Source organism: Manis javanica, chromosome 4 (genome assembly GCF_040802235.1).
Source record: "Manis javanica isolate MJ-LG chromosome 4, MJ_LKY, whole genome shotgun sequence".
NCBI lineage: Eukaryota > Metazoa > Chordata > Mammalia > Pholidota > Manidae > Manis > Manis javanica.
The window spans coordinates 75,751,825-75,779,097 of NC_133159.1; the positions used below are offsets into that span (position 1 = coordinate 75,751,825).

The following is a 27,273-nucleotide window of genomic DNA, read 5'->3' on the forward strand; positions in this document are numbered from 1 at the left end:
ATCACAGCACTAGATGTTAGTCTTAAAATTGCCCTAACCTCCCAGATCAGCAAATGTGGTACTATGATTAGATGACATGCCACACAGTCCCTGCCCACACACTCCTTCTTGGCTTGGTGTATGGTGAGGCTGCTGGCATGAGGGACAGGGCAACGACAGTAAGAAAGCAAGAGAAGGTCAGAGGGCTCAAAATCTAGTGTCATCTTGTAACTATGTATGGAGTCCCTTGAGTGTGCTCTGGATCTCTCTGTTCATACTGCTCTGTTAGGTCTGCTCTGTTTTACCTCCAATGCCTGATGAGCCAGTGCTCACTATCCAAGGGACAGCTCTAACACCCCCTTCTCTCGGAAGCCTTTTCTGAAATCCTAGAAACCATCCTCGTTAATGCCTCACTTACCTGAACCTACATCTTCCAGAGTACTTGTAACATTTTGGACAGTATGCTTAAGAACAGTTAGAAGCTTGAGTAAATGCTGACTGACATTCACTGACATAAGAGATCTTCGTACAAAAGAGGCGAGACTTCCCATTGTTCACGGAAACCGGGTGGATTCAGATAAGAGGAAATAGTGAAGTACTGGGCTGGAACCATTTGTCTTGTTAAGAACTAACAATTCCAAACATCCCTCCTGACTTTATTTCTTGGTTCTTGCTTCTTCCCACCCATGAAAAAGGCTGAAAATAGACTTTGATCTTACAACAGAAGAGGGAAAACTACCATTTTGGAAAATACTTCTTAAGCAGAAGACAACCTTCATCTACTTGCTTCAGATATAAGACATTTTTGGCAAAAAAAGGAATGGGGAAAAAAAAGAGTAGGCCCCGATGAGAACAAGAACTGCCTCTTCAATGTATGTTTCATAGCAGAGACAGAATAAATGAAGCTGGTAAGCTATCGTGCCAAGATAAAGTTATGTATGCCTTAAATCCCAGGTAAATTCTTTTTCCTTAGGATTGGGAGCCGTTTAATACTTTTACGCAAATTTCTTCCTACTATTTCATTGGATTTTTCCCTAAGTTTTACTATCAGAGCTTTACTCAAGAGACTCAGGGAAAAGGGAGGTTCCTGACCTTGCCTCGCTCGCGCCTGGCGACTGCGGCTGCCTGGCCACTGCGGCTGCCTGGCCCCGCGCCCTGGCCAGGTAGGCATTTGACAGGTATTCCGGCCACAGCCACCTACGGCTACCGCTCCTCCCCGCCCCCTGCACCTGCTCGGCGTCCAGCAGCCTCCCGCCCCCGTTCCCCGCCCCGAGTCCCCTAACTCGCCGCACACCCTCCGGGCAGCCCGCCTCCGCCCCCCGGCGGAAGCGCCCCTCTCTTGGCCGGCGCGTCGGGGCCACCAGGGAAAGTGCTCGCAATCACATGGAGGCCCGCGCCAGCCCGATTGGCTGCGGCCGAGCCAGTCGCGGCGCTCGCCGGCTGCGGTTGGTCCCGGAGCTGCAGCGCCTGCACGGGCCCGGAGTCCATGTTACGCTTTGTCTAATTCCCCCTGTTACAGAGTCATGTGCTGCTGCTCCGGTCGCCGTCGCTGCCGCCGCCCGTGGTGCCCCGGCTCCTCCGCCGCGCTTCGAGGTGGCCGCCGCGGGAGGGGCCGCGGGACCAGGGTCCAGGGCGCCGCGCGCCTCCGCCGCTCCGGCGCGTCCCGGTGCAGCCGCCGCCCGCCGCAGGTGATGCCGCCGCCTCGCGCCTCAGCGTAAGCCGTGGCTCGGCGGCCAGGCTGCCCGGGCTGCCCCCAAGGTTGGTGCGCCCCTTTCCCGGGCAGGCGCCGGGGGCCGCCGGAGCCGAAGCGGACGCCCCCATCCCGGCGCAGGCGTCCAGACCCGCGGCCCGAGCTGAGGCTGCGGCCGGCACCTCGCGGCGAGGGGGTTGGGCTGGGGGCCGGGCGCGGGGCGGCGAGCGGGGCCGAGCTGGGCTCCTGACCGCCGCGCCGCAAGCTTGCTGCTCTTCGGGCCATCGGAGTGGCGGGCGCCGCGGGCCTGGCCGGCGTTGGGCCCCGCGAGGGGAGAGCAACCCTGCCTTCCTCCGGCGCCTCCGAGCGCTCCCCTCTCTGCCTCCTTCCGCGCAATCGGGAGGGCAGGGAGACCCGGGCGCGGATCCGCCGACTCCTGCCGGACGTGGGTGTTTGGTGTCTGGCCTTTCTGGCCCGGTGCCCGGAAGGTGAGCCCTTTAACTTCGGCAGGAACGCCTCCCCTCGCCTCCATCCCGCGCCCGGTGGGCTGGGCGGGGAAGTGAGGGCCGCGCCCCGCCCCGCGCCGAGGGGGAGGGAGCCGGAGGCCCGCAGGTGCACCCAGCCCGCCGCGGGCCGTCTCCGGTCGGGTACCGGTATAATCCGCTTCTAGCTTGTTTGGAGACGTGGGCACTTGGGAGCAGGACTTCTGCTCGAATCCTGTGCAGGGGGGCTGGAAAGGAGGAGGATTGGGGCGGCTGTCCAGGGAGCTATCACCTCCGCTTACTGGAGGGCTGACAGGGGCCATCCTCTTTCTGTCCCCCCTCTTTTGGACTGTCTCTAGCGGATAAAGAAATTAGGTTTTCTTTGGTGTTTTTAAAAAGCCAGCCGCAGTGAAGAAAAGCTGCTACAGGTCGAGGGAGGAGAGGTAGGTTCCTACTGGAGAGGGAGAGGTGGGGTGTGCGGTGCCAGCGGTGCGCCTTGGCGGTTGTGGCAGAAGGTGGGGAGGTAGGGTTTCGGGAAAGAAAAGGCGCAAAGCGAGACAGGGAGCCCTCCGGAGGTAGGCAGAGAGATGGGGAGTAGGCACTGGGGAGTCCTGGCCGACTGTGGGCCCAGCTGGAGCCACTTGGTCTTACTCTTAGGGCTCTTGCTTTGCAGGTTTCCTTCTGTCCTCCTCCGTACTAGGAAAAGTATTTCTTTTGTGGCAAAGAATGTTCTGAGGACATATTTTGAAAGATACAGGGGTGAAGAGCTGACTTTCGGAAACTTTCCTTAGCAGCTTTGATAATAAAAATTCCATTCAAGCAGCATTTATTGAGCACCTATTATGTGTTCTGTGCTGGACTTTGGAAGAGTCGGGACAGGCAGAGAATGCTCCGCAGTAATGGTGAGGGTTATTTACCTCATAAACAACCAAAGGGCGTTTCCAAGTGCCCAGAAAGGCAGTGATTCAGACCTTCCCCGGCAAAGCTTTTGGGGCCTGTGGGAAGAACCCTGCGTCATAACCAGTAAATAGGGTCTTCCTACAGCATTTATTTTTACAGTTTATAAATACTGACCAAACACCTACCATCAGATAGGACAGGGTTAGAGTTGTCTCTTACTCTGTCTTCATCATCAGTCTACTAAAACCCTTGTTAAAAATGCAAGCTAAGAAAGAGTCGGAGATGAAAATTAGGTTGTTAAAATAAGAATCTGGCAAAATTGATTTGGAGTGTTTAGTCTCTGTAGGTTATTTAGGGAGCCTCCCATAACTTGGTTAGGTAATCCATGGGGCTGGGGGAAAAAATGGAAACCTTGAATTGGCATGGTTTATTTATATATTTGAACGTTTTACCTTAGATTTGTCTCATTTTTATTGAGGGTGTGTGACTGTACACTTTGCCGATTAAAACGTAACCCATTAGAAAGCTGCAGGAAACTGCCCTTAGATGCCCCAGTCCCCCAGTGTCTCCCACTCCCATGTTGAGAATGATGTAACAGTTAAAGCTTTGAGCCATATTTGTATCTTTGTTTTCCCCCGCTGAGATTTTATTTACAGAATTTAAAAAACTTTGACTTGGCCTTTTTTTTTAACTCTTGATTTTTATATTGTGCAGAGCTTATCTGATTAATTTTAGGGAATTTTGATGTTTGTCATGTCCCAAAGCGAAATTGTGTTGGTAGCTGTATTTTGGAAATTAAACTGGGTTCAGTCTCAGTGCTGAAAGTAAATTGGCACTGGCTATGAAAGTGAAAGTTTTGTCAGATCTGTACTTGTGATCACATATGTTCTTGAAATGGTAGTTGGTAAGGAGTTTCATGTATTTTTAACGTACAATTGGGGCTGATGTTTGACATTCTGAGAAACAGCAGTCAGTGTTATGAAGTACTAGCAGTTAACAGAGAATCAGGGAAGATGCTGTGGAGAGGATTCTTGTACTGTTAGAGGACAGGTACGACAGGTACTGGTGTTCCCACCAGTAGAATCAAACAAGTTGCCTAGCAGGACGAGGACCGCTGAAATGGAGAGTGTCTGGAGCCGACCGAAGTGTTGTGTGTGCTGAAGGGGAGAGGAGCATGTATTAGGGAAAGGGTTGCGGTATGTCACAGGTCAAAAATACTAAATAGGTTTGCCTGGCTAGACAGAGAACATGACTGGTGTAGGAAGATAGAAGAGATCTGGGAAGTGGAAAGCTTGAACCACAAGTCCGTGGTGTTAATCATTTGCCTTAAGTAAAAATGACTCTCAACAGGAGGCAATGTGTGGAGACCTTTTTGCTCATCACAGCTGGGAGGCAGGTGTTACTGACATCTAGTGGGTAGAGGCTCGGGATCCTGCTCAACACTAGCAGTGCCCCATAACGTCACCACACAGCAAAGAATTATCCTGTCGGAAATGTCAGCGGAGCCAAGGTGGAGAGCCCCGGCTCTAGATGGTGAACATGAAGACCGCTGTGAGGTGAAGTCACCTCTGAGAACAGGACTTGAAGGAGATGGTTCTTGAATGTGTAGGAGGACATTGAGGTAGGAAGCCAGTCTAGTAGACCTGCTGTGCTCAGAGCTGAAGTGATTAGGATCTGGGCAAGTCAGAAGAAAAGGGCATTTTCAAGAGAGTGAGTGGCAGATTAGCTAGCAGGGCAGTATAACATTGGGTAAGCGGACATTTTTGAGCCCCTGGCGTAACTTCTTTAGTAAATTCTTACACTTGCAGCCTCTGTTTAAAGACCCCTAGGAACAGAGAACTCTGCTCTCATGAAGATATACCATTGAGTATTATTTGAGCTCAAGACGGCCTTCTGGAAACTGTTCAATTGATTCTTTTCCTCAGGAACTACCCACTTACCCAAGACAGCCCTTGGAATGCACAAGACAGTTTGATGTTCCCCCCCTCCAATTAACTTTAATCAGTGCAAAAAAGTCCCTATTCTTTTCCCATTCCTGCAAGAGGCATGTTTCTGGATGTCTTCTCAGTTTGCCAGCTTCTCTTGTGAAGAGTACTGGTGTCTGGGATTGAACAGTGTAAATGAGATGTGATCTCGTCAACAAAGAGTACAGTAGGATGGCTGCTTCCTGAGGCCAAGGCATAAACTCTACTGGTTGAGGCTTTAGCTTACAGAACTGCCTCTTTTTTTTTTTTAAGCGGGGCGTAACACAGACTCATGTATAGGTCCTGGACAGTCAGGACTCACAGATGCTTGTTGTAAGACCTGCTGCATCTGGATTCTTTGGGCCTGATTTTTTTTTGTGTGAGTTGAGTAGAAGTGTTTTTTTGCTTTTGTTTTTTTTGCTTTTTTCCCTGGTCAGTGCTGTCCTTATTTTGGTCCTGTTTTCAGGTCTCCTGAGATTTAAATATCTTGATTCTGCTCTTTAATCATATGAGAGAGGAGTGGAGGGTGACTTGGCTGAAAACTTTGTAGTCACTACATTAATACTATGTGAAACCCAGTAGTTGGCACTGCTGGTGTTATTTGAGATATGGGTGTGCAGAGTGATGGAGGTGAATCCCAGGCATTGGTTAGACCTTATTTTAGGGGCTTCTGAGAAATCTGTGGTCATGACCCAGCTACATCACATATAGCTCTTGCTAATGTTTGCATCTGAGGTGCCCTTTGAAATTATTTGAGTCTGTTGCAAGCTTCTGAAATCTGTACTCCCTCCTCTAGGGCCTGTGTAATTCTGTTTAGACATCTGGAGGAGAGTTTCTAATGTTCTGTGCAAAAAGCTTGCCAGATCAGAGTTGCTTTTGAAATTTGTGAAGAGGTAAACAGGATAATGGGTGCTGGCGTGAACCATGTATACATCTAGTTCCCACTTGGGCCAAGCTCTTTTTTCCTTTTTGCTAGTATGCCCAAAATACTTAATTGGTGACAGATTTACATTTTGGGGAGGAAGGAGGATTGGAACTTAAGCGTTTTTTCCCAGAACTGGGCTTTAGCTTGCCATTGGTGTAATTTCATTCTTAGAGATTTAACATGTCTTCACTGAGACGACATTAGAAAATTACCCTTCTCAGATGTCTTTGGAAGCAGGCAGGTCAGAAATCATAGGTAACTTAGTGCCAAGTTCTCTAAACGTTCTAGATCTATCCAGCAAACTAGACTTCATGAATTACTTGTTTTGGGTGGTAGCCAAAGTGCTAGAACAGAATTTCAGGTTTCCTAACCAACATGTGCATCCTCTTTATCATGAATGTCCATTGCACCCTCACCCCTTCCTGGTATGTTTTCTGTCTGGATGGCACAGTCTGCTTGCTCTCACTTCTGTGCTGGTCCACAGGGGCAAGCTGTCTGTATCTTCGGGAGAGCAAGGATATTCCTAGGAGAAAAAGGAATGTTTTGTGACTATATGAGATTTTTTGAGGGGGAATGTATTTGAATGCCCTTAGATAATTGTCCTTTTATACAATAAAAGGCTGCATCAAAGTTGAAGTCTCTTTGGAATGAAGGATACAATGTATCACTTTGAATAAAAAGATAGAATTTTATTGATGGAGGGAATCAACCCTTGAATTTTATAGATGAGAAAATTGAGGCACAGGGAGATGATGTGATTAGCTGCAGCTTACACATTGACAGAGCAGGCATTCGAACTCATCTGCCTTAAAGATCACAATTAAAGGCCAAGGATAAAGATTTCTCTTCTGCTTGGAGGTGTGTAAACAGTGGGGTCCCTCAGGTCTTATTTATATAATTGATCCAAAAGAAGGAGCACACAGTGGAATTTCTAGGTTTACAGATGACAGTAAGCTCCTCTGAATTATGAAATACCTAACCAGTGGGAATTTATGCCAGGGAAACCGGACTAGGATGTACTAGTCATCAGAAGATTAACAAGTGAGTTTCTTTGTGAGCAAATATGAGGTCAAGGTATTAAGAGGGAAATGACCAAACTGACAAAGGATGGTATTTTGGTGGGAAAACCCAGGAAACGGCTTCAAAAATACTTAGTGTCCCAACAGATTAAAAAGAGCAGGAAATGCTAAGCTTCATGAAGAAAATTTTTGGAAACAAAGAAGAAAACACAGTCTTAATTAAGTTTCCACTGCACTTTGTTCAAAGCATGGGCATCTGACTCTAGGAAAGATGCTAGAGCTGGAACGACTAACGTAGTGATACCTAGGAAGTGTAGATATTACTGCTAGAATGGAAACTTCATGAGGACAGGGCCTTGTTCCATCCTTTTTTCTAATAATATTAGGATTTCTAGTATCTGGAAAGAAGACAGCTGGGAGGAGACGCTTTTGAAGCCCAGGAAGCCACTAAGATTGGGACAGTGGGAATCTGGACTGTTCACTTAATCCCAGTGCACGTGATGTGGTATTGCAGTTGCCTGCTTCCTTGTCTCCATGCTCCAGTGCTCTGTCAGTGTGGTGAGGGCAAGGATGTATCTGTCTTGTTCTCTACTGATTTCCTAGTGCCCCGTACATGGCAGGCCCTCCATTTTTGTCATCTGAAAGAATGCATGAAGAGGTCTACCTTCAAACTTTATATAAGACATATATTCAGGATGAAAGCAAAAAAATATGGTACCAGTTTTTCTTCCCCCTGACTGGCATAAAAATCAGTCTGGGGAATGTTTTAAAGCCCAGACCCTTCCCCCTACTTACTGAATCAGAATCTGTGGGAATGGAGTTTTGCTTTAAGAATGGCCCTCCCTACCCACAAGTGATTCTGATTGGCAGCCAGGACCAAGAGCTACCATCTTACCTAATTGTACACAAAGGCTGGGACTGAAGGCATCTTCAAAAAGGTTTTGAAACACTGGTAGCTGACAGGCCTACAACTGGTAAGTAAGACAAACAAGGAACGTTCAGGATACGTCTGGACCCTTGACAGGTGATGACCAAGGTAGCTGATGGCCCACAGTGTGGCCCTTGGTGCCTCCCAGAGATACTGCATCCTGGACTGGACAGTGAGGGGGCCAACTCACAGTCCGCTTGACTAGTGGTTTCCAGAGTCAGCCCGTGATGACAGTTGCACCAACCACTAGGAAAATAAAAATAAAGACAATGCAGCAAGCTTTTCAGTTTTAATTTTAGTGCAAAGTTTATTCAGTTTAAAGGGTCTTCCCCACACACACACCAAATCTTGGGTTGTCCTTTCTAATTTGAGGGGTTAGTATCTTTTATGTCCTTTTATGAAAGGATGGGGAAAGATTGCCTTTTGGTGCCATTTCCTCATTGCCTTAAAACCTGGCAATTTTATGGCTGTTTTACTATTGACATTTTACTAGTCTAAGGAAATCAAAAGTCTGGCAACTACTACTACTCCAAGGTTTTCAAGATACCTATATTCTTTTGACACCTGCTATCAGGGAAGGCTCATGGATACCAGTGTTAGATTCCATTATGAACATTTCTTAAAAACCTTTTCACTCTACTCCTCTGCTAGCTGGTAATAGGAGAAGGCTTCACTTCCCCAGCAACCCATAAATCCCATTGTGAAATCTCAGCATCCACAGCTCACCAACACTGCAGTGAATTCTACAGAGCAGGCAGAAGACAGGAAGTACAGTACAGCCCTTCTCTAGAGGGTGTTGCCCACCAGAGAGCTCACGGAAACAGGGCAGAGCCACACCCCTCGCACTGGGTATGAAATGCTGTCAGTCAGAATTCTCTCCACTCAAGTTCCCCACTCGGTCCTAAGAAATGTTTGAAAATTGAAATTCCTTGGAAAATGGCCCCTGTGATGCTTGCAATAGCATCCTACTATTGAATAAATCTTTGAAATTAGTTTATTATCAGAAAGAATGGGTTTTTTTAATCTAGTCAAGAAGGAAAGAAGATTTATGTAATATCCAAAGTTAATAACAACCATTTACTGACTGTCCAAACTTATGCCCTGGGATTTAACAATCCTGAGTGGAACATGGACATACTCACACTTTACAGATAAGGTAACTGAGGATTGAGAGGTTACATTTTTTCCCACAAAATTACAGAAAGTGGCGGAGGTGGAATTTGAAACTAGTCTCATTTATTTCAGATCTCATTCTCTTACCTACTATACTAATTTCTCTTAGCTTTCTTTGTATTCATTTTATAAGACTTACTAATTTTTCCATTAAAAAACAGAATCATTTTGAGGTAAAGGGGTCTTACAACTCATCTGGTTTGTGCTCCTCATTTGTGGATCAGATCTGAAATGTAGGAACACAGCTGGGAAGAGCAGAGTTCTAGAGGCACCCAGGTCTTCATGCTTCCAGGCCAATGTTCTGATCAGAGAACAGTGGTTTTAGAAAAATAACAACCTGTTGGTAAAACTACCTGAAAGTTTAATCCTAGAATTAAGAGAGTAATTTAAAATAACTTGTTTTGGTGCTTTCTCTAGCCTTATTCTCTTCTGTCACCAATGTTAGTGATAAAATGGTGTAATAGTACACTTTAAATACCTTCCTCCTAATAGATCTGACCTTACAGTCAAAACTATATGTAAACATATAAACGTGTAGTTAATATTTGTTAAGGTGTTATGTTCAAATGCTTGCTGAATAAATACTATAACAACTATGTGTAATTAAAACAAATAATTATCTATACCTTCTAAGTAAAAAATCAATAAATGTCCATCTATATCTTATGTTTATAGTCTGTTTTATTTATAGATTTATTATGCTCAAGTATAATGGGTATTCATCCTGTTAGTTTCTGCTTAACACTTTCATCTTACATATTATTTAGCCAGTAATAAAGTACAAATTGAGAGATGATCTGTAGTATTACACAGCTTGCACAATGCACCCCTTTCCTATACAGAGAGAGAGAGAGAGAGAGACACTAAGCTGTCTTATACATTTTGCTATTACGGAACATATTTCTTTTTGCTTAGTTCCAACTCCTCATAAATTATCTATACCTGGCAAATTCTGTACTAAGAAGAAACTTAATAGTTACATCTTAATTTCTATACTAACTATAGAGTGAGTGAAAGTTGGAAACTAGCTGCGGCCTGGGGGTCTCAGGCAAATACCAAACACTGCCTAAAGTGGGCCTCACAGAAGATGATTTATGGCAGCTGGTACTCAGTACCTGGGTAGGATGATCAGAAAGGAGTGGAGGGGTGAACATGGGCTGAACTGGAAAATGCAGGTCCTGCTTAAAGGGGGTCTGTTTAGCAGATCTATTCAGCAGCCAATTGTTACCATATGGAAATGTGGGCCAGTCTTGACAAATCTTCTGATTTTTCACTGTAAATCAGAAATCTGGATTATTACTTAAAAATCCCCTGAATTTAAAAGGTTGGCTCACTCAACATTTTAAATAACTTCCTGCAGACCAGACAAAATAGCTTTGTGGGCTGGATATACAGTCTGTGAGCTCAGGGCCCTTAGAGATAGCTAGCCCTTTGGTGGCCAGGTGAATGGAAGCATAGGCTTTGAATAAAAATGTTTAGAAATCAATTTAAGTTGGAGCAAATCAAAACTTCAGGTCATTGTTTTAGGTACCCCCTTTGCCCCATATGTGCACTAAGCAGAACAAGCCAAAAGCCCCACACTTGTAATGGTAACAATTTTCTGCCTTTCGTATTTGATACACTGTATCTGGAGTGGATGCATTTGAAGGGGCTGTCTTGCCTGAGCGGTAATAGAATCAGAGAAATACGTAGAGTATGGGGATGAAGCAGCTAGAAGATGATCTGCGTATGAGCGGGCAGGGGCCCAGTGGTAGAGAATGAAGGGTTAAGTGCCACTTGGAAGTAAAGAAAGAGATCATCTGCTCCTGAAGATAAGGGAAGAGAAACATTATATCTTAAAATTGATTTGGAGGTAATATCGGAAGAGGGAGAAAAAAAAGGGATCCTTACATGAGAAGGGGAAAATTGTGACCCAGTAAATACTTAAAATACTTAGACATACTTAGAATCTGTGTGGTAGGCACAGTGCTATTATTTTGCCTTAGTGCATGCACATGAATTTGTTTCCATGGCTTCTGCAAAAGTAGAACTGGAGTGAAAAGGAAGGGAACAGTTTATATCAGAAAGGGGAAAATAAGAGTGAGGAAAGGAGAGGAGATCCAGAACAGGTGTTAGCAAACAGTAAACCAAGAAAGCTGGAAAACATTTGCATTGTAAAAAGTTGACTACGTTTGAGTACAAACCAACACTCATTCTTTTCCCCCCAAACTACAGCATTGTCTGGGGGGCTATGCATAGCAGCCCCAACTCCCAGATGGCTCTGGACACCAGTTTGTTTTGAGTGTGGAGGGCGGGTGTGCTCAGCGCTGCTTGGAACAGCCACCACCATCCCTTCGTGTGAAGTATCTGCCCAGTGAGGGCACACTGCTGGGAGAGCAGTATTGCTGAGTGTCAGCCCCTCTCCTTGGCTATATGCCCCTGTGCAGGACATGACCTCAGACCTGTATTGTGACCCTACTCCTGTCTTTAGTTTTATTGCTGTATTGTGGAAAGTCCTTCCATTGTTTTAGGTTTAATTTGTTGTACATGTGACCCCTCTGAAAGAGGGAAGAGGCGATATTTTAGTAGATCTCTATTACTAACAGTCTAGATTCCTAGCCTGAGAGGGGATTTTTAAAAGCATTTTTCTCTTAATCATCCCAACTATAGCACATTGTTCCTGGAATTTCAGCATTTTCTGGGAAAGAAACCTTTTGATTCATCAGCAGGTTTTATTCTCCAGTCCTTGGGACTGTCATTTGTGTGTGAGCTGAACCATGTCATTTTCAGCTGGTGTAACCTTAATTGTTTAACACTTGGTTGTATTTAGAATAAAAAACGCATTTGAAAGATGTGCCCTTGTATTAGTTTAATGCAATAAGTGTCTTTGTCTTCTTATTATGGAAGCCAGTTTGTAGTATTGAGAGAATGGGCACAGATTTTTTCCTTGCACTGTTGCTGAGAAGAAGGAAAATTTTTCAGATCCCACTGTTTTTTCTTCTAGGGACTATAGTCCACAGATGGAAAGCTGAGAAGATCCTATCAGGAAGTGAAACTTGTAAAATAATCTTTGTGTTGATTTGGGGTATTATGGATTTAACAAATTGTATATGAAGTCTTCTTTAACCTTATAAAATACACTGAAAAAAGAACACAATCAGAGAGACTAATCTCTTTTGGAAATAATAATAGGAAACAGTTTTGTAGTGGTCACACGTGCCTGGCATTATTTGGAACACCGTATGTGTATTAGGTCATTTGCCCCTCACCACAGCCCATTTTGTAGCAGAGGACACCAAGGCTTAGCTCCCCAGTCTGGCTGCACTTTCTCAAGACAGTGAGTGACCAGGGAAGTCCAAGCCACATAGCCAGGGAGTGGCAGAGCTGTGATTTGAATCCAAGTGGTTGTGGCTTCAGGAATCTGTGCTGTTCAGGTCTGTGCTCTTGCCTCTGTCCTCTCACAACAAGGATCACAAATTTACTTTAGACACTTCTTTTGCTTTCCACATCACCTCAGCTTTAAGCTCAGGAGCAGGGTTTGATTTTTAAAAAGAAAGAAAATTATACTTCCTTAGTACCTCCTCCCTAGATCCACTGAACAAACAAAATTGTCAGGAGAATTTCCATCTAGGAATAGAAAGCTAAAGGATCTTCCTGGAACACAGTACTACACATAATGCTAGACTGATCATTCTAGGCTGCAGTTGGGGCCTTGTTGCTGTGACAACCCACCCTCTTGGCACCAGACTTGTTTTAAGAGCACAGAAACTATTACCTTTACAGCTAGTGGATTTGGTGAGCTTCTGAGAACGTTTATAAAATGCCTTCACACTTACTCTAGGGCCCTGGGAGGGACCAAGGGTTTGGAGCTGAGAGGACTTGCATTCTGGGCCTGGGGTTCTCTGTTGACTGTGCCTATGGAGTTCTGGAGACCTGGGGTTTATCCCCTGTAAATGGTAGAGGGGATAATAACGGCAATACGATTGATTTGGTGAAGGTAAGAAGGCTAATAAAATACAGGACAGTATTTTATTGACAACAGTAGCAGCATGTGTTAGCTGGCGGGTGGACCAGCATGTCCCCTGTGAGGCTGGGAGTCATTTTCTGCGGCTGAGTGGTGAGGTGGCTATTTGGGAGCAGTTGGGGAAGGTTTCGTTGATCTGAGCTGCTTTCCTGCCCTGTTCTCTCCTTACCTGTATTACAGTTTGGACGATAATGAGGGTGTTAGCTCAGTTTCTGGCCCAAACTTCTTTTCCTTGATTCCCCCCTCCTCCTTGGGCTCCCCTCCAGTTTGCCTACAAAGTGCTGTTTGTTGTGCCGGTGAAGCAGGCAATTCTCCGGGCAGCGGCCCTGTGGCTGCAGGCAGTTACTGTAGTTCAAAGCAAAAAGCCAAGCTGGAGTAGGAGGGACACGGACCGGGTTTGTTCATTAGAATTTTGTACATTGATTTTTGAAGGAAAGAAAGGGACTAAGAAAGGACTTCTCAATAGAAATATTGTGAAATGTCCTTCACAGAAGAACAAAATTGGGTAAGGAGAATAGGCTTTAAGAAATCACTGCTTATTAACTTTGAAAGCAATGCTTTCCTTTTTTTTTTTTGTGAAAGAAAATGCTATTTGAGCACTCACTGTGTCTGCAATGCATTCTCATAGGATAAGAAACAAAATAAAATCTCATTTTGGTGAATTTTAGGTGGTCCACATTCGATCAAACATTTTTTGTGTTTTATTCTCACATCAGTCATGAAGGTAGGTCATCATTTTGTTGTTCCGTTTCAAAGATTATAAAATTGAGGCTCCATGTGTTTAAATAACTTGCCAAGGGTGCAGTGCCAGTAACTAGCTGGAAGAACTAAACTTGAACCCTAGATCTCTCCCATCCGCAACATGAAAGGTAAGAAGTGCTCCTGCTCACGGGGAGGCTGGCACGTGAACAGTTTAGTGGGGTTTGTGCAGCATGCTGTATGCACTGTCTTTCTTGTGTGAACTAAGTGTTTTTTGGACATTTGCTCAGAAGAAGGAGAGACTGATATTGTCTGGGAAGATCAGAGAAAGTTTCACAGAAAAATAACTTGAGCAGGGCCTTGAAGGATGATCTAGAGACTGGCAGGGCCAGGGAGGGTGGGAGAGCAGAGCAACACTGGGGCAGCCAAGTAGGAGATGGGGCAGCTGTGTGTGATGTGTTTGGGGTAAAAGCCCCTCACTGCTATGACAGTGAGGGGATGTGGGAGGAAAGAAGGGCAGAAAAGCATCTGGGGACAGATTACAGGGGGCCTGGAGAGTCCTGCTAAGGAATTTGGACGTCATTCCATTGCCTTTGAAGGTTATTCCATTAAAGGTTCTTGGGAAGGGAAACCATTTGCTCTCATCTCTGAATTCAGTGATACAGTTGTAGAGCTATGAAAGAAATAGCAAATGTCTGCAGCAGAGGGTCCCCAACCCAGCTGCACTTGAATTTCTTACGTGTGCAGATTCCGGGAATCCCTGGATTTACCCCCGCAGCCATTTCTATACTGAAGATCTGGGGTGGGGGCTGGGAAGATGTGTTTAAAAGGCCCTGCAGGTGATTCTGAGTACAGCCAGCAGCAGAATGCACCCTGTAGGCACTAGGACACTCAGGAGAGGGTTCTGGGCTGAGGCTAATTGTGGGTTTGTTTCAGTTTGGGTAATTTTTAAACCGTGGGAGGGGGCCAGTAATCAAACCTTGGGCAATATCTGTCAAGATTTTATGGTTTGCTTTTTCTTCTCTGTAAATACTACATAATCTCAGAGCATTGTTATTTGCACATACATTTTCTCATTCATATCTAGAATGTAGCAGGTCTCTAATCTGTAAGGCTTTGTGCTTAATTTCCCTTTTTTGTTTATTTAGAAGAAAAGTGGAATATGTAGGATTTCCTTGGTGACTGTCTTCATCAATAGTCTCTCATAGAGCAGGAGCTCTGCAGTCTACTGCTGGGGCCAGGGTGGCTATGGAGCTAATAGTTGAGTTGTTCAGCATCTTAGGAGTTGAATGAAGTGGTATTTTATTCACTCATACATTTCCTGGGACCCAGCCTGGTGTTTGGCCATTTTTTTCCAAGAGTTAAAGGCCTCCCTTACTCCCATTTCTTGAGTTCTAAATCTGAGTTTTAAAGTATAATTTTTGCTGGGAAGGCAAACAGTTCTACCAAGGGAGAAGTGAGTTCTCTACATTAAAGAAATTAGAAATGATAATTTATGCTTAAAAAAATAATGTTAGTCCAAATTTTAGCTCTCTTTGCTCTTCTTTCTTCTCTGTGCTTTATCCTGCCATGTGTTTGCAAAGCATTCTCATGACCTTCTGCCTGTGCAACATATTTGTAGTGGGGCCAGATTCTACATACACCACTGACTTTTTCACCTAACCTCTGAATTCAGCCTTTGAGCCCCCTCATTTCTTTGAGTTTTGCTAACAAAGTCTTCTTGCTGGAAGGAATATTATTTCCCATGGAACTTCACTGATGGTGTGTGGAATAATAGGATCTTGCTTGTTGGAGTTCAGACCTATGGTCCTAAAATTTTAAACATACCCAATTTGGTATAGCTTACTTTATTTAGATCAGTCTTGGCATTTCAGGTCTAGAGGCTTTTTACTCCCTGCTGAGCATCCTAGCCCCTCCCTGAAAGTTAAAGGGAGCACAAAAGTGAAACAACTTGTTTCTCCTCACTGCTCTGTTCATGTAACCAAGTCAGTTGGCTTTCCTCATGTGCCCTTTTCACACCTCCCAAGTTAATGTTACTTGCAGATTTGATTATAACAGTGTGAATACTCTTCCTTGTGGGTATTTTCTTCATCATCCTAGTAGATAGATCCAATGTTTTTCTTTCTAGCCTGCTTAACTCCTGGGGGTTCTTGTAGCCACATGTTTCAGTTGAGTGAGCGCTCCTGATTTCATGGGACACTGTATCAAACTCTTCTCCAGGATCAAAGTACATAGGGTTCATATCTTTCCCTTTCCATGATAATTCAGTTGTGCTGTAGCCAAATAGTCTTGGAGCCCTGCAATCTAGGATTCTGGTCAAATTCTGGTGAGGAAGTAGCCGTTCTTTGTGGCTTTTCTGTTTTATAAATATCTTTTCCTTTCTTTTGAATATTCATTTATTCAGAAACATGTAGCAGGCTTTGCATCCCTGACCCTCTACAACCAGTGGTTATATTCTTGTTGCAAAAAGGAAAACTCTTGAGTTTTTACTCTACTCTGGCCATATCCGTGAGACTACCGCCCTTGAAGTTTCATGCTGTAGAAAGCAAGCCCAAGCCAATTACGCCCTATTGGTAGTAAGATGTGTTGGGTAAAAGTAGGTTCTGTGACCAGCAGGCTACCCACATTCTGGTATTTGCTAGCAGAGAGTGTTACTTTGGGCAAATAACTTAGTATTTCTGTGTCTGTTTCCTGGTAGGTAATATGGAGGTAACGGTAATTCCTACCTCATAATGTCAGGAATAATTGAGTCAATACATGTAAAGGGGTTGGAATTTGTTTAGGTAGGTTTAAAAATTGATGAATAATCTTTAAAAAGTATATAATAATGTTTCTGGATTTTCCGGGCACTTTGTTTTTCTCTCATGCTATTTGCCTTAGCCATTCCACTGCAGGCAAAGGAAAGAAAATGAAAATCAAACTATACAATTTTGCCATCTTAAATTATTCATAAGTTACTTTTCTAAGACTTCATTCTAGTAGATAATGGAGAATTGATATATTCAGTAGACGGTGTATGTGACTTATTCCATATCAACTCATATATTTTGGTACCTTCAGATATGTAACCGTATAGACATTTATGTATTTTAAACTCTTTTTTTAAGAACATTATGTTCTTAGTAGTGAACATTATATTTATTTGACTTGTTAGGACCAATCCTTTTAAGTTGTTGGATTTTAACCTATTACTTTTTAACTGGATGCCCAAAGAAAATTTGAGAATATTTTTTAATAAGAAGCAGAAATACCCACTACAGAAAATGAATAGACGAAACATGCCTTCCAAAGAGAAATGTCTTATAGGACAGTGTTTAGTCTACACAACACCCATCATGATCAGCAGTTAGTAAATAACCCTAGTCTGTTCATTGCTAGCAGTGTGTGCCAGGAACATTTTGAATACTCTTAACTTGTGCACAGGTATTTGCATTTGGTCAAACTTTTGTGGTTTCTTGCTATTCTTTCATATTTATGTTCACTGAATCACAGTACATCAGTCAAAATGGCCCACTTTATAACTGTTTCCTAACTGAAGAATAAGAGGGGAAACTTGGGGGAAAAAAGCATTAAGATTTTGTCCATCCTAACTCGATTGCCTAGTGAATCTGTGTTACTATTTTTTAAAAATAATATTCAGCTGCAGCCCAAGAGCAAATTTAACCTAATGTAGATCAACTTATAGTGCTATAAAATCAGTTGGCCTGTTGGAAAATGCATGCTTATAGTTAACACTTCACAGAAATTTGGCCAAGTGATGAAGTAACATGATGCAGTTGAGAGAACATTACAGGTTGTTTTAAAAGTGACCTTCTTTTGAGTAGAGTTGTAGAGCACACAATAATAAGTCCACAAGCAAAATGCACCCTCTCATTTCTGTTCAGTTCAAAGGAGGAAGAACAGACCTAGGGTGAGTTTTAGCTCCATTACCTGCTGCTTTGAGAAAGTGACTCAGTGTCTGTGAGCCTGCTGCTGCTCCCAGCACAGTGACAGCAACTTCCCCCTGCAAAGGCTGTTCTGAGGCGTCAGTGAGGCAGGCACGTGAGAGTTACCAATTCTGTGCAACACAGGGGAGGCATATATGTACGTGGAAGTGGAGGGAACCAAGGCACACTGAGCTGCAGGACATTAACAGCTCAGGCTGTAGCTGCCCTGGCCATGTGTTTCTACCTTGTAGCTGGGTCTTCCATGTCATGCTGTGGGGTGCTCTAAGCTCAAAAGCTCAGAGCAGGAAACTGCACAGAGGGGACCCTAAACCATCTTGTGAGCAGATTTTTAAAAAAAAGACAATTTGCACCCCTTTGCTATACTTTTGCCATGGAAAATGCCACTCTGGCTCCTCAAAGATGGTCAGTGACCCTCTCTGGGCACATGCCAATCAAGCCAGCCAGCCAGTTGGCTCTGAGGACATCTTCCTTGAAAGCCATGCCCAGGTTTTGCAGAGGCCTGGAGGGGAGTATGAGGACCAGAAACCCCCTTCACAGAAAAGCCAGTTGCATGTGCTCCCCTGGAAGTGAAATCAGAGATAAGGACACGGATGTGAAGGCTGCTAATACATACATACAGGCAATCTCTTAGGTTACCAGATGGCTTGCCATTTTTCTTGTTTGCAAAATCCAGCAGTAATAATGACTGAGAATCTGTACACAGAAATCTTGTGGCAAACATTTTAACCGCCAAAATAAGGTGTTTCTCTTTTAGGAGGAGGAAAGATAAGCAGCATCCTTTTTGGATATGGGTTTTTATCATCTGCTCCACACCCGTTAGTCTTCAGAAAAGCTGTTGCTTGTCATTTAATTTGGAGCCTACAAAATGGCCCTCACAATGTTGCTCTCTTCATCCATGGATTATGGTACTTAGGGAGTGGAGACTTTCAGGATGAACCTCCAGTATTCTTCTAAAATCAGTTTGATCTTTGGTGGTATCATTTGTGCCTACCTGATCATATTTTTTAGCATATTTTTCTCCTTATGATGTTATGATTTTAATATATATATATTTTCCTACTCACAGGACTAGGGAAGAAATACTTCTCCATGAAATACAGAAGGCACAGGAGAATAGCTGAATCATGGGAAGGTACCAGATGATGGTTAGGCCTTGTGTTTGTTGGGAAACATGTCGGGAACTGAGGCAATCTTAGGAGTGTTTTATCATTCACATTACAAACTATGGGATCCGTGTTTCCTTGCTTTTTCTTAGGAGTCTCTTTTTTCTTAAGAGTTTTTCCTTCTAGGCTCTTGGAGTTATAACGAGTAACAAAAAGGAAGGCAGGGATATAGCAAAGGTGTTTTAAAATACAGTTGTATCCTTAAAACAGAGTAATTATTGACAGGGTCTTTTTTTTAATAAGATAGAAGTGAGAGAAATTTTGAGTTACAGTTTTGTGCTTCCCCATATGTTGTGGAAAATACATGGCAGTACTTTGTGAAAAAACATTATGTTTCTGAAAAGAAATAAAGAGTTGACAGTCTAGGGTGAAAAGGGACTGAGAGAAGGTGAAAGTTGTAGCAGAGGCAGAGCTGGCCCCTGAAGTCTTCAGGTAGGTATTAGTAATAAAGCCTCATTAGATGAGGCATGCCTCAAGGAGGGGAATGCATCTCAGCCCCTTGCCGGCCATACCGTCACACCTGAGGGCCCTGCCCTCACACGTGAACTGCCCCTGCCGGTCACCTGCCTGCCCTAGTGAGGTGCACCTGTGCTGCTTAGTGAAGCGGCGGCAAAGGGCAAGTGAGGTGCAGTTCACCTGAAGACAAGACAAAAGCTCTCACTTTCTCCCTTACTCTCTCTGCAAGTGTCTGGGATCCCACCATCACCAAGGTTCTTAATCACCTTTTAATATGCACTCTGTTTTGTGGCTTGTCAGGAGGCTAATAGCAGCATGCTACTGACAGGTGAGTGTGAATGTAAGTGCTAAAGCAGAAGGAAAGTTGAAGGCACTTGTGTGTTTTTTTGTTCCGTTTTGTTTTGAATTTCCCCCGCTTCTTGAAAAGGCACATTCAGGGAACAAATATGAGCTGACTAGGTTCTGAACTGAACAGACTTTGTACCTTGGCATATGAGTGGCTGTCCTAAAACCTTTTGAACTTTTGCCACTGAGTAATGCACAAAAGGCTGACGGAACCTGTGGTAGATAATGGGAAAGAGCACAGTGTCCTCTGCTTGAGTAATCAAGGTACATACTATTCAGGTGGGTAAGGAAGCTAGCTAGTTCAACAGAGTGATAGCATATAAACTGCAGGATCATTTGGGAGTGAGGGAATGGATCACAGATGGTGGCTGGGCTTGAGTTTTCTCCCAGGATTCACTCTTGTTTTGAGAATTAGCACAGTACAGAGGAAATGGCCCAGATTTTACACTTAGGAAAGACCTGTTTATTCAACTCTCCATTTGATCACTTTCTATCAGAGACATTGGGACAATTACTTAACTTCTCTGATTCTGTTTCCTCAAGTGGGAATATGAGAATAGGACTTCTGCTGATCTTCTGGAAAATACTGAGTGTAACAGATTAAAATGAGATGCCATCTAACACTAAGTGGGAGTTTAATGTTCATCAATTTCTACGTCTGTCAAAATTTAGTTTTTGATACAGAGTAATCATTTTATATTCTGTTCTCCATGTTGTTTTGAAACATAAATAACTTTAAGCCTGCAGCTTGATGACTAAATGAACTGTTTATCAAAGACAGTCCTGTAAGTGCCTTGTAACTTGATAGATCTGCGTTGCAAGGGCAAGAGTATGGATGAAACTGTCCACACCCGGAAGGAAGCCCAGAAACTGGCCACTGAACACATGGGAACTCATAAAGCTGGTACACTCTGCATATGGCAGATTCGGAAACCATCTGTTTACAATTTTTTAAACACTACCTTGAAACTAACTTGAGTCAGAGGGTGACAAAATGAGCATAAATGCCAAACTTTGGAACTGCTGGATGATTTATGTACACAGAGAAGTATTTGATTGTTGTCAGGGAGAATGCGCTATATGATCGTCTTTTGTATGGAAATATATAGGTAAATGTCGGGACTGTGAAGGTGAGGTTGATCCTAGGAAAGAGTCCCTAGGCACCTAGAACTACCCCCCCTCCCCCAACCAGTTTGTGGCAGCTGTGTGCACACTCCTGAGTCAGCCAGGTGCAAGACAAGTAATTTCCCATCCTGAAGCTCTTTGGGCTGCTGAGCTGTAGTGGATTACTGGGATGTGGCTGTTAACTTTGAAAATTTTGCGTAAATCCATCTTCCACTCCCTTGTAAATGCTCAGTCTTGTCTTTACACCTTCCCCAAGGCGATGTTTTTCCAGGGGCAGGGCAGGGAGGAGACGAGAGGAGGCCCGCGGAGGCAGCCTGCACGGGTGTTGGGAGGAAGCGCGCGGGCAGTCCCTGGACGCGGGTACAGGCGGGGAGGAGGGGACCGCGGTGGGGCTGGAAACGGAAGGGCTGCGAGCGCGCTGGCGGCCAGGCCGCCGGCAGAGGGAGGCCCGGGCCGACGGAGCCGCCTCGAGGGGGGCCGGTGCGGCGGGTGGCCGCCCGTGGGGAGAGCGCCCGGGGCCCGGCGGGCGGGGGCGGCGGTAAGGCAGCCCGCAGCCCCTTCGGTGCGCGCGGCCGGCGGGCCCCCCGACACCCCGCCAACACGCGGCTCTCGCTCTTCTCTCCCGTTTTCAAACAGGAAGTGCACGGCTGTCGGTAACGTGCTGCCGGGTCCCAGGATGGAGGAGTGAGGTCTCCGCGCCGCCGCCGGTTCCAGCCTGCGGAGCCCGCCGAAGCCGAGTCCCGGAAAGCGCCCTGAGGAAGCAGGGTGGCCGCCTGGTCCAGGTGCGAGGGGGCCGGGCGCTGGGCTGCCACTGGCCGCCGCACTGAGCGCCGCCGAGCCGCGAGCCCTTCGCGGAGCGCCCCGGGCTGCTTTCTCCTTCGGGGGTCTCTACCGGACTGTCGCGCCGCCTGGGGGTGTTACTGGGCAGGAGGCTTTAGGCGGCGCCCCTCCCGGACCTCGCTAAGCCTGGGCGGGAGCTCTCCAGGCTGCACTGCCCCCCCCCCCCCCGGGCTCCCCAGCTGCCCCGCCACTCTCTCCGCCTGCTGCTGCTGAAGTGTGGTCCCTTGTGGCTCACTGCCGACCTGGGGTTATCTGCAGCAATGTTCTGGGAACCTTGGATGTTACAAGAGGCTTGGATGTTGTAAGGGTGGTGTGAATGGGAGAGGTGGGAACCTAGGGAGCGAAAGAGGGCGAGTTCTGGGTGAAGCGTAAGGAGGGAAGGAGAGCAAGAGTCTTGGTGTCCAGGCTCAGAAATCCCACTTCTTAAACCGGTGAAACTTAAGAGCCCTTTGCTTTTTTTTTTTTTGGGAGAGCCAGGCCATCAGGAATGGAGGATATAAGTGAGGCAGACACGCGCTGGAAAAGTGGCGACCAGGAATGAGGGAGAGCCAATTCTGAGGTGTTTAGTCTGGTCTCTGACTTGTTAACTCCAGTTGTGGTTCCTTAGCTAGTCTCCCTTGCTGAGACAGAAGGTACCTTTAAAGGGAGGAGCCAGATATCTTAATTCATTAAATTACGTTTTTTCATCAGAGTAAAACTGGGACTGACTTGTCTCACGTTCAGTAGGTAGATTATACTTTCACACCCATATCTTGCTCCATCCCAAATGCTCACAGGTAGAGAACAAAGCACTAGAGGAAAGTTTAGTTCTGTGCACAGGCTTCTTGCTGCTTTTTCCCTGGCAGGGCTCCTTTCTGCCTTTTCCTCCAGTGAAAGTCTGGGCTGGTCTCTCTGCCTATGTTTGTCTACCTGGTCAAACTCCAGGCTTGTGGAGGGACAGTAAGGGAGCTGGATGGTTGAGAAGAATCGTTGGATGGGAAGATTGCATGGCTTCAAGTTAAATGTTCGAACAATGTTAAAACTAGTGGCATCATCTTCCTCTTTATTTTGGAGGAAGGGGTTGTGAGCAAATAACTAGAGGCGAGGAAAGTGAGATTCTGCAAAGAAGGGTCTCTTTCTGTAGCAAGGAGGGAAACTGCATAATCATAGTACTACATGCACTTAGCTCCCTTACATTACTGGGTCGCCATGTTTCCTCAGGAAACAGGGTTAGTTGTAAAATTTAAATTCACGATGTCATGCTGAACATACCATTCTAATTGGAAAAATGTATAATAAAATATAATTACTTTTGCTTTGAAAGGACAATCTTTTGTAGTCCAATAGCCTGGTAAATTTGTACTAGCCCATCCCTCCCTTTGTTTTCCTATCAGCAGCATGGAGGTAATTTGAGCTGTAAGATCCCATTATTCCAATAGTCCTTTCAGAACTTTAACCTCTTTTAAAATGAAGCTGCTTTGAGCACTGTGATAATATCAATAATTGGTATAATTGTGTTAGCAATAAGTGGCCAAAATATACTGTGAGAACTGAGCAATTAATTTTTGGTCTTTTTCTAGATAGACAGCCATGGACTTCTTAAATTTGAATTGAATTGTGAGATCTGTGTTTATGTTTTGTCTCTTGCCAGAGACATCATGAGATTTAAGAGAGACTCTTCATAACCGTGTCGTATTTTTCTCTATTTTTATACACAGGTATACTCCTGGCCCTCTGACTCATTAATATGAGGACTTCCTTTAGCATCTGTCCCCCTCCTTCAAGATAAAATAGAACAGTCTTTGGACCTTCTAAACCTGTACCCTATTTAGATTTAACAGTAATTAAATAATATCCCACAGGTAGTACTACCTGGCCATTAGATCCTCATTTTCTGTGTACAGGGCACATTTTCTAAATCTCATTTGTAATTTGTTAATCCTTTCAATGGTCTGGTGAAATAGCATTTATTTAATCTGCTTTATTGGAGAGAGGAAATTGAGGCTGATAAAATGCTACTTGCCAGTGGTCATATTAGTAAATGGAGGTACTGGGGCTTGAACAAGAGTCTTTTGATTTATAGTTATTTGCTTTTTTGTATTCTGGCAAGTTGCTGCCTAAGGAGGAGATGGCCGTGCTAATTCAGGTGGCTCTTAGCCATTCCAAGAGAGCTGGTAAACACTGACTCAGATTAGCTTTACCTAAATCTCATCTCTTCCCACTGCTCTCCATCCAGAGCTCAGAGGAGTTTTTGTTTTGTTTTTTCCCATGTTTGAAATTTACATTTCCTCTGTGTTAGTGACTAAATATAGCTATTTGTATCAATGTGATTTGTTTTCTACTGCCAAAATTCTAATGGCCTATTTTAATTTACATAATATCTTACGTCAGGTCTCAGTGAACAGTATCTTTTTGAAGGGTCAGATAAGCATATTTTAATGTTCTAGAATAAAACAGCACTTCCGGCTTAATCCTAGGACAGTTTACACCCTAGAAAAGAAATAATAAATTAATAAATGATGTATATGACTGCCACAGCCCACCACAATGCAAAGCCCCCTCGCCTTCCCACCAGTTCATAATAACCCACTCATATTGCAGAAAGACCTGGGTGAACCCTTATGTACTTAAAGTTATATAAGTACATAAGTACATAAAAAAAACATAAATATTTTTATAATGTTCTCCAGATGTAATTAAGTTTACTTTTCTTTGCAATACTCAGAGTTGAGGCTCTCTTTAGCTAGTATTTATATTGCATTTAGAAGAATAGATATTAAAATTTGGAGTACATTTTCACTGGGAAATGCTAGATAAATATATTTTTTCTCTTGTAGAGTGATATATAACTTCCCCTCTGTAGAATTGTGTCAGAGTATCAAGAGAAGGGGGAGAAAGTAGGGGGAGAAGAGAGAGAGAGAGATCTTTTAAAAGTGAGGGATGAAATAATATATGTATATTTTCTTCATACATGGTGCACTGCCATTTCTGTCCATTTTGGATGGTTGCAGTAGCTTGTGAATTAGGAATGAAAGGGTAACCAGCTTTGATGTTAAATGCCAAGGAAAAGTTATGGCTAAGAGAGGACTAAGAGTAGAGATAACTGTGTGTTAGGATTTTCAGAGTTTCCAAAATCCTGTCTCTTTTTCCCTGTCTCTTTTTGTGTATGAATACATATTTCATATGTATTATGAAATAAAAATTACCTTCAATTGGAAATTGTGAACTTGAAGCAGTTCTCAACCCTTACACAAGTTGGGAAGCTTTTATTTAATACTAAAAGATTTCAAAGATTTTGACTTGATTTGGAGTTTTATGTCTTATTTCTGAGGTCACTAATATTTAGTGACCAAGTTACTATTTAATATCACTCAATTGAATATAAATTATAAATAATGACCACAGCATATTCCCCATGTTTGGTACATACATGTGTGAGACAGGGATTCAGTCTCCAGACCGTTAGAACCCCAAAGTCCCCAGGTTGGGAATCAGGACCAAAGTCAAACATGCTCCATGTGGAGGATGCTGAAAGGGTGCTGTAAAGTATACAGTATGTTAGCCATCAGGTCACAAGATTCCTAGGTGGAATTTTTCCTCTTTGTTGTACATTAAATAGGTCATTTGTAAAGTCCTGGCTTTGGAGCTGATCTTGTTTGTGGGTTGTTTTTCATGGTCGGCTTTGAGGTCTTCTAGTTACTCAGTCGTAGATAAGTGGATTTCTCATAAGAGCATTTTCCCAACAGAATTTATGTGAATATTCCTTCCTTATGTTCGTACAGTCAGGACTCTGACACCAGTTGCAGAATCACCCCTGCTATTAACTGCCACTAGCAGCAGCCTTACGTTCATTTCCTAGAAGCTGAAAGAGGCTTCCCAACCTTAACCTTTACAGTTTCTGATAAGTATATGACAGGAGAGAGATTATTTATCCCTAGTCTGAAGTGGAAAAAACTGACATACAAGGTCATATTGAATCAGTCTCTCTGGTTTCTGTGCATATTGCTCTGGCTTTGATATTCTGTTTAAGATGAATTAGGCAGGACACCAAAATCTGTTAGGGTTAGTGCATGATCTTATTTTCTGGTAAAAAGAAAAAGTCACTATTGAACACCTCTTAGGAGCTAGACACTTAAATGGCTTGCCTCTCATCCTCCTGGTGTCATGCAGGGTGAGTAATATCCCTGTTTTATAGATGGAGAAACAGGCAGGTAGAGATATAAGTCAGCCAACTCAATGTGGACAACTAAGGCCTGGACTGGGATGCAGACATTTCCGTTATTACATCTGTTTCTTTCTCTGTCCTTATTCTCACCTATGAAGAGAAGTGACAGTATTTTGTTTGGTCTTAGTTATGTTTCCACCAGAGGTTAACTTAAAACCATAGAGAATATGCAGATGTTAGGGATAGGGACATGAATGAGCCAATATTTTTACAAATAATCTTGGCTTTCATGCAGTATGTATTCATTTTTTCCCTAAGAAGCCTAGGTATTTTGAATCTGTTAATGAGAGTTTCTTGAGGCAGTATTTTCCACAAGCAATATACTGCTGAATCTTAGGATATAAGCGTACTAATTTTCCTAGGAACTTTACAGATTGTTGTCAGGTTTCTATGCATAATCATTTCTTTTTCTTTGAACAAATTTCCACCAATACAGCATACGATGATCTTTTTTTATTAACACAATTTCTGATTTTTTCCAATCTGATACATGTTAATTACACTTCATAGTTTAATTTTGCCTTTTATTGATTGCAAGTGAGGTTGAGCATCTCTTCATTTACTTAATTTCCTTTTCTGTGAATTGGATCTCTTCTCTTTCTTTTAAGAAGTTCCTTGAAAGAGTTCCTTGTATAGTCTAGAAATTAATTCATTGTTAGCTTTAGATATTGTGAATATCTTCTAATATGTCACTTACCTGATAATTTTGTGTATAGTGCCTTTTGTTAACAGCAACAAAATAATATTTAATGTAGTTGCACCCACCATTTTTTTAATAGTAGTGTGATCTGTGCATTTTGAGACATTTAAGAAATCCTTCCCTATTCTGGGCTCACAGTATACTTTGTCTTCATCTGATTAGGTTCATACATTTATTCATATTTGAGTTTTATACTATTTGGAATTCAAGATAATGACATATAAATCTGTTCTTATTTTTAAAATCTGGTCATATTATTGGCCAGTATCCCCAACACACTGTTTAACAAATAAGCCACTCTTGTTTGGTAAGATTTTTGGAACTACCAAAATCGCCACAGATTTTTGTAACTATCTTCTGGTGTTTATGTGCACATTTATACAGGTTTCTTGCTGAGATCTCTGTTTTGTTCAGGTGGCTTATTTGTGTGTTCCTGGGTCATTGATACACTTTTAAAATTACTATGGCTTTGAAATAAAAGCCATAGTATCTTATCTTGTCCCATATACATTCCTATGACTTGATCTTACTAGAGTTTAAGAGTTCAAAAATATTTCAGGTAGATTTCTTGCCCTTATTTGCTTGTGTGTTAACTCTTTATACCTGCAAACATAATTTCTAGAAATGTGTTTACTTCCCTGGGGACATTATTTAACTTACTTAGCAACATAAATTTAATTCAGTTTTAACATCCCTGACATTACATTTTCTTCTCAGTTTTATTATTATTT

The 27,273-nt window shown here is 43.5% G+C and overlaps 1 protein-coding gene across 7 annotated transcripts in view; it reads left to right on the forward strand.

The window, feature by feature from the left end:
- The first annotated feature begins 1,529 nt into the window (after positions 1-1,529).
- The window catches only part of LRRC8D (leucine rich repeat containing 8 VRAC subunit D), a 106,361-nt gene continuing 80,617 nt past the window's right edge, over positions 1,530-27,273 (forward strand). Inside the window, exons 1-2 of one of the 7 annotated variants that reach the window (XM_036998102.2) lie at positions 1,530-1,667; positions 21,435-21,580. The gene's annotated coding sequence lies outside the window, so the exon portion shown is untranslated. Of the gene's footprint in view, positions 1,738-2,012; positions 2,158-2,326; positions 2,595-21,022; positions 21,159-21,184; positions 21,337-21,434; positions 21,581-27,273 lie in introns of those variants that run through there. The other 6 variants (XM_036998097.2, XM_036998096.2, XM_036998095.2 and 3 more) reach the window with 6 other exon arrangements.